This window comes from Vigna umbellata, chromosome 10 (assembly GCF_029865625.1).
Source record: "Vigna umbellata cultivar VRB3 chromosome 10, Vumbellata_1.0, whole genome shotgun sequence".
Taxonomy (NCBI): Eukaryota; Viridiplantae; Streptophyta; class Magnoliopsida; order Fabales; family Fabaceae; genus Vigna; species Vigna umbellata.
Window position 1 is genome coordinate 4,603,888 of NC_142174.1, and position 13,250 is coordinate 4,617,137.

General features: G+C 40.5%; 1 long non-coding RNA gene across 1 annotated transcript; it reads right to left on the reverse strand.

Moving 5' to 3' along the window:
• Positions 1–6,163: 6,163 nt before the first annotated feature.
• Positions 6,164–8,108, reverse strand: LOC148191713 (uncharacterized). Its single transcript, XR_015782708.1, has 2 exons — positions 7,465–8,108; positions 6,164–6,810 (listed from the first exon to the last, which is right to left on the reverse strand). It is a non-coding gene; the product is annotated as an uncharacterized LOC148191713 (long non-coding RNA).
• Between the last annotated feature and the right edge of the window lie 5,142 nt (positions 8,109–13,250).

A 13,250-nucleotide genomic window follows, 5' to 3' on the forward strand; every position in this document is an offset into this window, starting at 1 on the left:
TGATCCGAGATCCGGGACATCATGTCCCGACAAGACGACGGACGGCCCGTTGAGCAACGCGAGGCAAAGAGGATCGCCCGCTACTTGCTAGTGGGGGAGGACCTATACAGAAGAGGGTTCTCCACCCCCCTTCTCAAGTGCTTGGGGGTAGAAGAAGCGCGTTATGTGATGAACGAACCCCACAATGGCATTTGTGGTTTTCACACGGGATGGCGGACGTTGAAGGCTCGGATGATGCGAGCAGGATATTTTTGGCCGACCATGGAGGCGGACGCGAGGACGTTCGTCCAGAGGTGCCTCAATTCCCAGGCGCACGCCAACAACACCCGCGTTCCTCCTCATACCCTGCATACGATCGTGTCGCCATGGTCGTTCGCCCAATGGGGGCATGGACATTATCGGACCATTCCTCGTAGGCCGGGCCCAGAAGAAATTTCTTTTAGTAGCGGTGGATTACTTAACCAAGTGGGTAGAGGTCGAACCTCTGGCCACCATTACTGCCGCCCAGGTCCAGAAATTATGCTGGAAGTTGGTATGCCGTTTCGGCCTCCCTCAAACGATCATCACGGATAACTACCGGCAGTTCATTGATAGAAAGTTGGCCGAGTTCTTTAGGGGGTTGGGGATTAAACACGTCACCAGCTCGGTAGAACACCCTCAGACGAACGGTCAAGTAGAAGCAATGAACAAGACTGTAGTCGCTGAGTTGAAGAAACGATTAGGAGAAAGAAAGGGGGGGTGGGTCGACGAGTTACCCGAAATCCTATGGGCCTATCGGTGCACGCCTCACGGAACAACCGAGGAGACCCCTTTTAACTTAACATATGGCACTGATGCCATGTTGCCGGTTGAACTGGGAAAGCCATCTTTGCGGCGACAAATAGAGGACCTGCAACTGAACGATCAAGAGTTGAGGATTGAGCTGGATTCTCTGGACGAACGGCCAGACCGAGCGGCCTTAAGAGCCGAAGCATGCAAACGCATGGTGGAGAGGAAGTATAACTCCAAGGTCCGGCACGGAGCTTTCAAGAGGGGGATCTGGTATGGAGAAAGGTCGGAGAAGCTCGCCGAGACCATACGCACGGAAAACTAGCCGCAAAATGGGAAGGGCCATTCCGAGTTACCGAAGCATTAGGAAACGGGGCGTACAAACTGCAACGAGCGGACGGACACCCGATTCCTAATACATGGAACGCCACACATTTAATATTTTATTTCAGTTGAATTTTGTTTTGATCGAATTACCCATGTATATTGTTTTCAAGGGATAATTCAAATGACAGGACGTCTGTTTTTGATACTCGTCTATGACCCCGCTGAACGCAACAAAAAGTCCAAGTTGATGAACAGAGAGTTCCACATGGAACCACTGTCAACTCGGCCGGACGGTGAATGGAGAGTTCTTTCAAAAAGAATCATTGTCGTCCGCGCCTCAAGTCCAAGTTGATGAACGGAGAGTTCCCCCAGGAACCACTGTCAACTTGGCCGGACGGTGAACGGAGAGTTCTTTCAAAAAGAACCATTGTCGTCTGTGCCTCAAGTCCAAGTTGATGAACGGAGAGTTCCCCCGAGAACCACTGTCAACTTGGCCGGACGGTGAACGGAGAGTTCTTCCAAAAAGAACCACTTCCGTCCGCCCATCAAACACCAAGTTGATGAACGAAGTGCTCCACCAGGAACCAGTCAACTTGGCCGGATGATGAACGGAGAGTTCTTCATAAAGAACAACTGTCGTCCGCGCCTCAAGTCCAAGTTGATGAACGGAGAGTTCCACATGGAACCACTGTCAACTTGGCCGGACGGTGAACGGAGAGTTCTTCAAAAAGAACCACTGTCGTCCGCGCCTCAAGTCCAAGTTGATGAACAGAGAGCTCCCCCAGGAACCACTGTGAACTTGGCCGGACGGTGAACGGAGAGTTCTTCCAAAAAGAACCACTTCCGTCCGCCCATCGAAGACCAAGTTGATGAACGAAGTGTTCCACCAGGAACCAGTCAACTTAGCCGGACGGGAAGAGAGAGTTCTTTCAAAAGAACCATAGTCGTCCGCCCCTCAAAGACCAAGTTGATGGAGGGTTCTCCCGCGAACAAGTCAACTTTGCCGAACGACGAACGTGATCCTGGAAAGCCAGTCGACTTGGCTGGGCGACGGACGAGAAATTCTTCCAAAAGAACCAATGTCGTCCGCGCATCAATACAAGTTGATAAATGCAAGTAATAGAAACGTCTGTTGTTTAAGTACCTGTCGACTTGGACGGGCGGTAGATGAAAAAACACCAAACTAAACCAAGTTTATAAACGAATACAACATAAAACGCCCGTTCGTTAAGGACATCCACGAAACAAAAAATCCAACCAGGTACATCCTGCGAATTTAGAAGAAAATGTTGTGTATTAATCAATTAAAGCACGAAAACGTGCTGGCATTTACAAAAGGACATTCCGGCCAACCTCTAGACAACCCAAGACGTTGGGCGGACGACCACAAGATACACATTGCAAAAAGAAAAGTATAAAGCAAAAAAATCCTAATCATTTTAGTCAGCCTCGGCCTCCCCAACTTCAACGTTTCCAGCAGCTCCGGAGCGCCCCTCAACGCCAGGCTCGTCTTCATCAGCCGCGTTGAGATCCACAAGGACGCCATCAAAAACGTCTTTCTCGATATCGAAACCGAGGGCGAACAGTTCTTGTACGCCCGCCAGAAGGGACGCTTGCCGAAGGGCTTTGTTGAAGCCTTCCTCGTGTTCGAACACGATGGTAACCTCTAGCTCGGCGATCTTTTCGTTGGCTTTAGCAACGTCGTTGGTTAGAGCCTGGTTCGTCTTAAGGAGCCCGACCTCAGCGTTCTTTCGGCGAGGCCTTCAGTTGGCTGCACTCCTCCGCCATTTGTTCGTGATCGCCTCGGGCGACTGCCAGGCGATCGTTGGCTTCAGCAATTTCTTTCTTAGAAATCTTAAGATCGGCTTCCAGTTGCTCGATCCTCTTGTCGTACTCGTCCTGATTTAGGAGCAGTTGCTCCATTGTTGATTGGAGGGAGGACGAGTTCTTTTTCTCCGCCAACAGCTCGGCACGCACCTCCGCCACCCCTGGACGGTCGGCACACTCCTTCAGGTACCATGCCAGGAAGGCCGCCCGAGTTGACATTTCCAGCATGGCATTAGTCAGCTGCACCTCAGAAAGAGGTTCCATGAGCGCCCATTGGGACGACCAAACACATTGCCAAAAACGCTTGCACAGTCGCCCAAGAATTAGGATGCAGTTGCGCGGGAGCCACGTTAACCTCCCGGAGGACAGCCGTTTGGAACTTGGTAAAAGGCACCCGGATAAAGAGATGAGTGAAGAAGTTCACGTACATGTAGAAGAAGTCGTTCGGGCTCGACCTCTTCCCATAGAAGACCCTTTCGTTTCTCATACTAACTCCCGCCCGGATCAGTCTTGAGTCCTCTATATCCTGGACGATATGGGTACGGTTGACCCTCCACTCCAAATCCTTGCGGGAAGCGTATGCGGAAGCATACAGGCCGGGAACGTAGGGAGCTCAGTCAGATACCACTATCCCGTGACCGTCCGGCTCGAAAGGAGAATCGTCTACACGGATACCACCTTGAAGCAAGAACATAGGCACGCCATGGAATATCCGATCGCCCGCCGTGTCTGGCGCCTCCGGATCCGCCCCAAAGGACTCGACAGCCTCATCCAAGAAACGAGAAGAAACCGAACTGCGAGAATCGCTGCCACTCCTTGCCGACCCCCCCCCCCTCCGGCCCCCAGACTCCGCCCGACGACTCAGAACCTGACTCAATAGAGACAACAACCATTTATTACCTAAGGGAAAAAGAATTTCAAATCCTGAATGAAACGGAAAGAAGTGAAAATGACACCGTTCCCATCCACTATTTATAGAAAAATTTGGTGACCGTTGGAGGCATCTGTGCCGTTCAAATCCAACACGACCAACGCTCCAGATGTGAAGACGCTTCCCCTTCCGCCAGTAGGGATGCACCACGTGTTTTCTCGCCAAAAGTCCAAAATTCAAAAGCCCACCAGATCCGGCCCAATTACGGACCGCTAGCCCACGCCACGCCACACTCGAAGTCCTACGTACACTACGTGCACTAGGGCTTGGGGGGCTTGTGTACCAGCAGGGGCCGGACGCCGTACGGAAAGACGTCCACGTCATCCAATCACCGAACGGACCGGCCGCCCATCTCAACATAATAGACCTGGGAAACCTTTCTACTGATTGAGGGGAAGGATTGAGCATGGCAGGGCGGACGCCCATGTCCCCTAAATCATGACCCGCCTGAAGCCGGCCGCCCAGAGCATAAGTCCCGCGAGAACGGCCGACCACGTCACTAATCAACTTGGCTTAAGGTAAGTAGGGATTAAAAGTTATTAGGCTGAATTGGGTCATGATTAACTTTTCACTAATCCCAAGCCCATAGCGAAAACTATAAATACAAATCCAGGTTGAGTGGTAAGGTTGGTTGCATTCATTGCACATTTATTGTTGTTCGTTAGAGAAAGCCATTGCTCTCAACTGACTTTGGCATCGGAGAATCTTTTGCAGGTCTCCCACCCCCTAGATCAAAAGGGAAATCAAGGATCAAGAACAAAGGACCGGTGACAAGTGCACGAGCATAAAAGGACTTGGATATTTAAGATAACATAGCCCTACACATCCGAAACACTTACGTTTATTTCATGATGCTTGTTTGAATTGAATTGAATTCAGTGTAAATTAAAAATATTTAAAAGTTCATATACTTCTATTTTTGTGGTTACAAATAGACTTGAAAATCAATTATTTTCATTGGCAACAGTTGAAGATGGATTTGAGAAAGTAAATTTAAGAAAAAACAAAGTTCAAAGTGAATTATATCTTCAAATAAATATTGTTAGAAATGTACGAAAATAAGAGAAAAGTTTGTAAAAGTTAATTATTATTATTATTATTTAATTATTATTATCATTAATTTATTATTATTATTATTATTATTATTATTATTATTATTATTATTATTTTTGTCTTCCATGCAATTTATTTCAACCACATCAACAACCACTAGTTCACAAACAAAATCACAAATGAAAAAGTAATAACGAACACAAAATGCAACTAAATCAGTTATATGGGTACAGAAGGATTTATTGCATGGAAGTAAGAACACTAATAAGAATTGATTATGGGTGAGACATGAGAGAAGAATTGATTTTGGTTTTGTAAAAGAGGATAATCGATTCTCTTGAAAACATAAAGAGAGGCGAATCTATTCTTTTCTTTCCAAAATCGATTTTCTTCTGCAAAGTTCCTTCTCTTCCATGTTAATGACTTCTATCAAAAGACAAACGTGTAACTTCATATGTGTGATGTGTTTTTCATTTCTCTTCTCATCACGATAGCAATAAGCACTCCTTAATTGCATCTCACAAATCCACACGTGCAATTCTACTCAAATAATCTTAAACAAAGTCGTGCATTGCTCGCTCTTTCATCCACATATACAATAAATCATCATAAACAAACATGGATTAAAATTAGAATGCAAATCAATGTTTCTTTTAATATACAACTTAGGTTAAAGTCTGAGTTATACAAACTTCTTATCTTATAATTGGTTTAAAATGTTTAGGTTACAAGACGTTCACAAGACATGTTAGTGGATGACTTTGTTATTGTGAAACATTCTTGATTAACATACATCCTCCAACTCCTACTACAAAGGTTACTCATTCAAATGTAATGTCGATAATGGTGCCAACTCCTACTACAAAGGTTACTCATTCAAATGTAATGTCGATAATGGTGCAGTGGGAGATCTTAGACATGCAGTCAATGGTGGCACTTTTTTTATCTTTTCAATCACAATTAGGTCCGTGATGATCTCTCCACACTCCTTCATTTGATTGGTGATAGCAATCACTTTATCAAAATGTTCTCTAATTCTGTCACCAACCAACATCTGCATCAATTCATACTACCTTCTTAATGTCTGTAACTTGACCTTCTTTATTTTCTCTCCTCAAGTATGACATCTAACAAGAATGTTCCAAGCTTCTCTCGTCGTGAGCTTTGGATACCAGTTATGTTGGACCAGTAAAGAAGAGTGGTGCACCGAGTGGCAGACGAAAAATAGAAAACAAGAACAGAGAGAAAAGAAACAAATTGAATGATACTGTGTTATTTGAAAATTAGAACCTGCATGTTTGTTATATACAAATTACAAGGGACATCTGTCATGCTTTAATATAAACAGCTGTACAGAGAAACAATGACTTATATTTCCTAATAGTAGATGGACTTAAATGCTTACTTGGTCCCTACGTTCAGGGGTAGTTTTCAGTTTAGTATCCGGTTTTAAAAATGTAGACATTTGGTTCCTATGTTATCAAAATTGTATCAATTTAGTCCTATCCGTTTAACGGTATTAACATTGATAACGTTTTGAAGTTATTGTGGGTGTGAGCTGTACAAAATATGTAAACATGGCATTTAGTTCACCTAGAATTAGTTAACGTGGCAGCTAACCACGACGTTCCGGTGAACGGGAAACGCTCCTCGCTCTCCCTCATCGTGTTGTCTAACGTCGAACAGATCGACGTTTGACACACCAAGACTTTGTCGGAGAAGCCATTGGAGTTGCATTTGCACCACACCGACAACAGACCAATAGAAGCTCTATTTTATGGGAAAGCTTTAATTTTCCCACTGATACACTCCTCCATTTTCATCACCCAAGGACATCACCCAACTTCTTCTTCCATTTGCATCACCCAGGGACAAGGATATTTCCATATTGAGAAATTAAGCTCCTGGGAAAACACAAAATAATACCATGATACACATCAACGTGATAAATTTATCTTCAAATAAAAATCTACCACTAGATTCACAAACTATATGTTAATATTTTGTCTTCAAATACATTGATTTCTAACCACTTGAAACTTCAAATGTATTCCTAGACGTGTGTGTGTTTATCTTTATTGAGAACAAAAATTTACACATTTTCCTAAACAAACCCATAACAATGAAACAAAGACCTCAAAAAGAAGAGATTATAAATTAGAGACGAAAGCCCAATAAGTGAAATTTACAGCAATTCCTTACTTATGAAGTCCACTCATAAGACATCCAATCAAGTGGAAATGGTCTTCATCTCTATTTGCATAAGTGATTTAGTCTTATCATCAACCATATAATCCGAACGCATTATTGCCAAGCGTATATCCTATTAAAATTATGACTAGAGAAAAATCAATACCAGGAAAAATTCCCTTAACTACCAGTATTTTAGTTGTTTCAAAAGAATAATAATTAGAGTAGGAACTAAAATTGTTTCTCTCTTAATAGTTTCAGTGGTACAAATTTCATACCAACATACACTTACCTCTGTTTTGTTAATCTGTAGCATCTGGGAATGAATATCTAAAAGTCTAGCTCCAATGTGGAGGCGAAGCTCTTACCTTTTTTCATGGCAGCTTTAATGGCATCCGGGAGATCTATAAAATGGTTGCAAATTTGGTGGTGAGGGTTGCTTTGAGAGCAGATTGACGTTGACACGAACTAGTTTCTCTTGGTGTCGCGGCCACTGCTCTGGTTTTTGCTTCGCAGGGTTTGAGACGCGAGGTTGGAGGCAAAGACAGACTCACGATGCTCCAGTAACAACGGCGCCTGGTGGCGCGACGAAGGCTGATGGACAAACCTGATTTGAGGGTTCCCTCTGCTTCGAAAGCGCGTTGGATCTGAACCGCAAGAGACACGATTTTGCTGAGGTGGCGTCAATGGCTGCCATGGGGGTTTGTTGTTTCCTAATTACAGGTTGTGCGATGAAGACAGATGAGAATTGCGACGGAGGAGCGGTAGTGCTGCGGTGATTTCGGTTGCGAGCAGCGGCGACGAGGGCGACAACCCTCTCCGACGAGGATTTTTCGCGTTTGCCGACAATGAAGATGGTGAAGTTGGCTTGAGCAACCTGCAAATGAAGATGTTGTCTCACTCCTTTTTTGCTTGGAGGAGATAAAGTTATTTTTCTCTGGGATGTTGGCTCTATTATCCATGCCCTCTGGTTCAGTCTGAACAGGTAGTGGTTGTGCATCGTCACTGAGTAGTGCATCAAGATCTGAGCTGCTGTAACAGGGAACTTCAAAGTTGCCATGTCAACTCATTTCAGGTCAACTAAACGACACGTGACCATTTCTTGTACACCTCACATGTACAGTAAGTTTAACGTTATCTATTTTAACACGGATAGGACTAAATTGATACAAATTTGAAAACATAGAGACCAAATTTTTAAAACTGGATACTAAACTGAAAATTACTTCCTAACATGGGAACATTTAAGCCTAATATAAGCTATCACAAATAAAATTACAGAAAACTTCAATCTATCATAAACAAAACTAAAACAAAAATATACAAGTTATTTAGAAAACAAAATCAAGTCCACATGCATGCGAAAATCTTTTATAACTTCATAGTTCTTCGATGTCAAGTGGAGGAAAATTTTAGAATATTTTACGTACTGCGAATTAAATAACGAAAATTTCCAATTTATTTTATAAAAAATAATAAAACATAAAATTAAATATAATAAAAGAACTGATGAAATGTATAAATAAAATAAGTAAAGTTATGATATTTTTATATCATCTTTTTTCCATTTAAAGAAATTTATATTTTAATAGCGGTTAATAGGTAAAACGTTACCTTCGTAACTAATGTTAGAGACCAATCTAAATTTTAATTCATAAATTAATTATAATTTTGTATTCATAAAAGAGATTATTTTATATACTAATAGTGTGACATCCCAAAATATATTAACCACATCATATAAGTTAGGAGTCAACATTCCCAATGAAGAGATCAGTTAGAGTATGACTTGCAATTAAATACGGAATTACAGTCATCCAAAGTAAAAATACAGAGTTTTCAAACTTAGACAGTTTAGAGTATTTAATATCCAAAAGTTTAAAATATCTAAATTCTAAGTAGATTGTGCAGCAGCATCATTCTCCTCCAGCTCTTGCTCCAGAGGTATTTCCTCAACAACATCTGCTCCCATCCAAGAGGATGATCATCGCAAAGAAAAACATACACAAGCAACACACAACACATAAGCAAGGGTGAGCTAGATAAACAGGCAATAATCATACTGTTCAATCAATTAATAATCATCATACTTAGTACATATAAAACAGTTAATACATAACACTTTAAACCATGACTCAAACACTCACGCGACTCATCTGGATTAGTATAACTGTCGAACTATTGGTCGTCTTTGCACTTGCATAGTTCAGCTGGCACTCCCCAACACTATGCAAGGTAAATCCCCCAATCTGTCTATGTCTAAACTCTAAGACTATAGACAAGGACCTCCATCTACTCTCACCACTTACACTGCTCTCCTCTATCTAAGTATGAACAGTGCTTCGAGTGTAGGGATAGACATACCATTTCAAAGCTCCATACAGTTATACAGAACAACATCATCACCCCACACATCACTTTCAGTCATCTCTCCCTGAGATGTCCTCTTCATATTCATTTACATCGTCATACAACATCAACCATGTCATAAAAACAACTCATACATTACATACTTTCACAAAACCATCATTTATTAACACAAATTTCTTTAGGACTTTTAATGTTCAATACTTAAGTAATTCAAACAGCTTGGAGACCCTCACCAATGGCTCCGGAAGGGTCAAAACCCCCCAGAACGACCTAAAAGTATCAATTTAAGACCGAACACTCAGGATTGACCAAACGCTCAGGATCACTATCCGAGAATACCAAATTAGGACGAACGCTTATAATAACTATTACACCAAAACCGAACGCTCGAGATCCAAAATTGTGAATATCATATTAGGACCGAACGCTAATTGATCACTAACACATGCCCAAGGACGAACGCTAAAGCTCGCAGAACACAAGACCGAACGCTCATATTGAAACCTAAGAATATTAAATTCAGATTAAGACCGAACTCTAATTGATCACTAACACGTGCCCAAGGACGAACACTAATTGATCACTAACACATGCCCAAGGACGAACGCTAATTGATCACTAACACATGCCCAAGGACGAACGCTAATTGATCACTAACACATGCTCAAGGACGAACGCTAACTCTCGCAGAACACAAGACCGAACGCTCAAGACATTTTGGCCGACCACTGATTGGTCTAGCAATTGGACGAACGCGCGTTCTGCAGAATTCTGCAGAATCGCACCAGATTTCCAGAAACCTCATTTTTTTCACCTCATTTTTCCAGATTTGCATCAAACATAGTTTATTTCAACAATCAAAGAAATAAATCTAACTCCCCTTACCTCACCGTAACTTGAAACAATATGTGTATCCACTCACTGTTCATTCTAACTATTTCCCAGAGTTCTTATTTGGTAAACTATTTGTCTAATTTTCATCCTATTAGAGATCTTACTTTCCCCAAATTGGTCACTGGAGAGGGTTCAGATGTCTCAACGCATCAGACTCACCTTCGGCGCTAGCACATATGACTAGTCACAACGTACTGGACCAGGCCAGGGCTGCTCTATGATCAGGGATGTGCCAACTCAGGTTTTTAAGTCCCCTCTATCCTACCAACAAAGAAAGGCTTTTAACAAGTTATGATTTAATTGTCTAAGTTATTAAAACTGTCCTATATTGTTCTAGACATCAAATACCCAATTATATATATCACCCATCCCCTCACAGTAACCTTAAACAGTACCTCTACACCTACTTACTAATCACATAACCAACATTACATACTCCAAACCTCTCCAACAAAGCAGTACAACCAACCAATATATCCAAGTCAAATCAAAATCATCAAACCATGGTTACACGATCGCTTCACTTTCAAACAACACAACTTAAACATGTTCATCACCAAAACAACAGAACGGTAAAAATCCAAATAAATCAAACAAGCATATCATACATCATCTAAAATTGTAACTAGCTCCCCTTACCTTGAAGTTGAGCAATATATCCTACTGGAGTGCCCTAACAGTACCCTCCACACAGAGCGGAACTTGACAGAACCTACAAATCACCAGATTGGTGATAAAACATAGCTCTTAGAGCTCAAATAGATAGAGAATGGAAGGAAAACGTACAAGGTACGTGAACCCAGCAAAGTCGCATGCCCTAAGTTCTAGAACAGTGAAAGAGAAGGGGAAAAGGAAACTTACCGATCGGAACAAGAAATTGTTCGGTAGAAACGAAACCCCCTACTCCACAGACACTTAGGAAGCACCAGAATCAACTTTCTATGGTTCCAGGTTCAGAGTATCTAGAGAAAAGGCAGAGAAAACCTTTAGGGCAAGAGTTTCTTTTTAGAGTGAGAAAGGAAAAACAGAAATGGGGCTTTGGCTTCTGGGAAAGGACCCTTGCTAAGGTCAGATTCCCTTAGTCTGGGCCTGGCTGCCTCCATCTATGCCCAATGGCCTTATAATTTTCCAGGCCCTCACAAATAGTTTTTACTCTATAAAATTATATCTAAATTAGTCAATAGAGTGACTAATTATTTTTTGTATTTAAAATTGGTTTTTATTTAATGATTTTCTTGTAGTGCTCATCTATTCCAAAATAAGTTCATATTAGACATCATTGACATTACATAAAGATTTTATTAAAAAAAAGAAAAAAGAAAAAATGGAAACAGCACACCAAATCTATGATAAAATTACATCGCACGTATAGCTAAAAAGAATACCTATTATGAATTAAAAAAACTCATGATTTCTTTCACGGAAATCATTCCATAGAACTCTATATACTAGGAAAAAAGTAAATTTCTCATCATATTAAAAAATTTATCATTGGTCAATTTTGTCACCTTCCAAAAACTACATTAACTTTTAGAAGTTTTTGTTTTGGATAATTTAGTATTAATTTTCTTTGGTCTATGTAACACCTCGAGTTAGGATGTCATGAGTAAGGTATAAATGGTTCTTAATTAAGGAAATTTAAAATCGAATAACATTCAAAAATTGGTGCAATAAAAATCTTAATTTATTAAACTTCAATGAAATAAAAACATAAAAAGTCTACAATTTTCAAGTAATGAACTAAACTTGACATAAGATGAAAAAAATCTTTTAAAATAACTAAAAATCTCCCAAACAACTCTCTAAATCTCGTCGCTTTACTCCTCCACTGGAACATCTGTAAGATCATATGCTCTCGTATAACAAGACGAGTTATACGATTATCGCACAAACACAAACAAGCAAGAGTGAGCTAATAGAATAAATATCAAAACATCAGTACATCATATTTATCTCAATCATCAAGTCAATACTACGATCCTATCACACCAAGCAAAGTCAACTCAAAGACAAATTATACTAGTTAGCTAATTTCAAACCATCCTTCCTCTGAAAAAAAACCATGCTAACACCAAACAATTTCTACAACCATATGACATCTTATATCAAATCATGCCAACCCTAACAATTTCCACAACCATATGTCATCTCCTGTGCTCCACCACACTAAACTTGTTTACCAAAATAGGGCGATTCGAGTCATCCTCCAACACAGCATCATACTTATCCTCTTGTTCCTCAAGGACTTATAAGTAAAAACTCTGATGCTGCTTACACCAAGCACTATACTCTACATGAGCTGGAATCCTATGGGAGAGACATATATCCCTTTCTACCCCCTTGAAAGAGAAAAGGGCACAATAAACACTTAGTGTGATCTCCTTCTTCAAGAAAGACACACATCAAAATTTTTTAAAAAAACCTTAAAAATCTAAAATTCTTCAATCAAGACACCTGAAAAAGAAAAAAAGAGCAATCTTGTTGTTCGCAATAGTTGCATGAGTATTCCTTGGAAATATACATTTTCATTAAAAAAAACAATATAAACTCAAAATACGAGTACAAGATACATTTTCAGTTAAAAATATATGAAAGATATCAACACAATTATAATATACATTTTCAATATAAAAAAAATATAAAAAATCTTATAACATTGATAAATGTTATTTTAACTTTTTTTTGGAAGAACACAAAGCACAATAAACATTTTCAGCAAAAACATATATAAGTATAAGGTTTAATTATCTCGAATGTCGTGTAGAATTATCTCAATTAGATCTACGTATTTCTTTTATACCAATTAGGTTCTTTTTTCTGTAAAATTCAGTTAATTTTAATCTGGCCGTTAAATTTAGTGTACAGCGTTAAAATTTATGTTTGGTGACAT